The sequence below is a fragment of the Gouania willdenowi genome, chromosome 4, assembly GCF_900634775.1.
Source record: "Gouania willdenowi chromosome 4, fGouWil2.1, whole genome shotgun sequence".
NCBI classification, from domain to species: domain Eukaryota; kingdom Metazoa; phylum Chordata; class Actinopteri; order Blenniiformes; family Gobiesocidae; genus Gouania; species Gouania willdenowi.
This window is the reverse complement of record NC_041047.1, coordinates 37,205,367-37,207,726: the sequence shown is the minus strand read 5'-3', so window position 1 is coordinate 37,207,726 and position 2,360 is coordinate 37,205,367.

Below are 2,360 nucleotides of genomic sequence, written 5' to 3'. Positions count from 1 at the left end.
AGGAGACGAGAGAAGCAGTTTGCTTATCTCGGTCCCGTCCCGTTTTGAACACAGAAAATTTACATCAAAGCTTGTCTCTCTGGTCAAACAGTCTTAGGTTCTTCTGAGCACAATTACAATTTTATTTATTTATTTTTTGTCCTTTTGTAGGTAGGATTCATTCTCATCTGTAGTCAGTGTTGTCTTTTTTTATTCCTCCTCCTCTCCATCGTTGTTCGTGTCGTCCTTCTTCTCTGCAGATTTCATTCCCAGCCGTTGTTTGCGTTCCTCCAGTCCGTTCCTACTTTCGAAGTTCCTTGTTATCTTCAGAAAGTTGTCTTAGCATACGAAGGATTAGAAAGGCACACAACCCCATCATTAGCAGGCCAGTGATCATGACCCCTAACAGGTAGAGGTCCTTCACATCTTCCACTGAGAGGATTGAGAGGCACAGCATTTGGGTTTTTCCCTTTCCATCCATGATGTAACCACTTGGGAATGTGTCTTTTGGACACGCTGGCTCGTGTTGTTGTGATCTTCTGTTCATGAAGATTGAGTCAATTGTGTTCATTGACCAGTTGATCAGTTCCATCTCGTTGATGTGTTGATCACGTATTCTTGTAAGAATGTGTTCCGAGTTTTTTCTTTCTATCTAGTCAAGTTTGCAGCTTGTTTTGTCTCTGCATCAAGGTTATTCCAGCTGGAGATACGTAGCTCTATTGACAGTGCTGTATTTTCCAATGAAAGGGGTGGAGATTGTAGCGTCTGACCAATCATTGGAGAAAACTGTCAGACTGAGTGTCTTCACAATGAATGGAGGAACAGCTTATGATCTTAAACATATATAATAATGAATATAAATCCATGATGACAATGAAGAGCAACAGTGTTAGTGCAGCGCACAGCAGGAGGCGGAGCTTTTATACTCGCACAGATCTGATCCACTTCATAACTTGGTACTGACCAGGTTGCTCAAGTTTAAAACAATGAATAATTAAAATCCTTAATTCAGACCAAAGAAAATCCTGTTACAGAAAAGGCATGAATGAGAGAACTCAGACAGGAAGGTGATGATACTGTTAATGCACAACAGTGAGAAATTATTTATGATATTAATCCAATGGATGATAAACAGACAGCGCTCTGCAGTTAAACTTTATTACAGCACACACATGTTTCTAATCAAGTAGACCTCTATCACACACACTGGGATGAGAACACATTGTGCATGTTCCTGCTGATAATGTCAGCTCCAGGGTATGAATTAATAAATTAGATAATTACTTCCGCCGTCCGCGCACACGGATCGACACACACGCTTCATCAGCTGACTGTAAATCAGTCTATTAGATATACTGTAAATCTATATCTTTCCTAAAGGATGTCATCGCTAAATGAAAGGATTGCATTTATAATTAATAATCTTTTTATAAACGTAGCTGTCAGATCTGCGCCAACCAGAATCATCTATCAATGGGCAGGTCGTTTACTAAGAGATCTGATTGGTCAGGAGGCGGGGCTTTAGGACTTGCTAACGTCCAAGCCAGAGAAATACCTGGTCGTGACCAGGTTAGTGTTCAGCATTAATTGTCATAGTGATTAAGCTCCAGCAAGCTTCGTAGTCCAGCACACACTGATTAAATCTCAGAAGTTAGCGCGATAAGAGGTAATCTAGTATCGTAGCATACCGTCTGTATGTCATTTTGTGTATTTCTGTTGTCATTTTGAACATTTTACTCTAATTTTGTGTATTGTTGTCATTTTGTCTTATCGGAGTCATTTTGGGATGTTTTTTTTTGTTGTTGTAATTTTGCGTATTTTTGTATTCGTTTTGTATTTTCCTCTGATTTTATTCTGTATGTTTTTGGAGTCGTTTTGTGCATTTACTTTGGGGTCCGCACAAACGTATGCTTTAAATTAATAAAGAAATAAATCACTCAATACCTAAATATATATATGCAAGGTATAAATAAATAATTACTACCTGAATATATATCCCATATATAAATCCTCACTACTTAAATATATATCCCATAAATAAATAAAAATATTTACTAAATAAATATATATGCAATAAAAAAATAAATAATCAAATACCTAACTACATATCCCATAAATAAATCATTACTACATAAATATATATGCAATAAATAAATAAATAATGAAATAAAACGTAAATTAAAAAAATAAAATAAATCGTTTATACCTAAATACTGTACATGCATAAATGCTAGTTATTTGTTTATTCATATATCCACCAGTTAGAGAAAATATCAATTTATTGATGATAGATGATCTATATTTGTAGTGATGTATTAATATTTAATTGTGTCAGAGTCGGTCCTCCACAGGTAGGGGGCGGTAGTTCACTCATCTAAAGC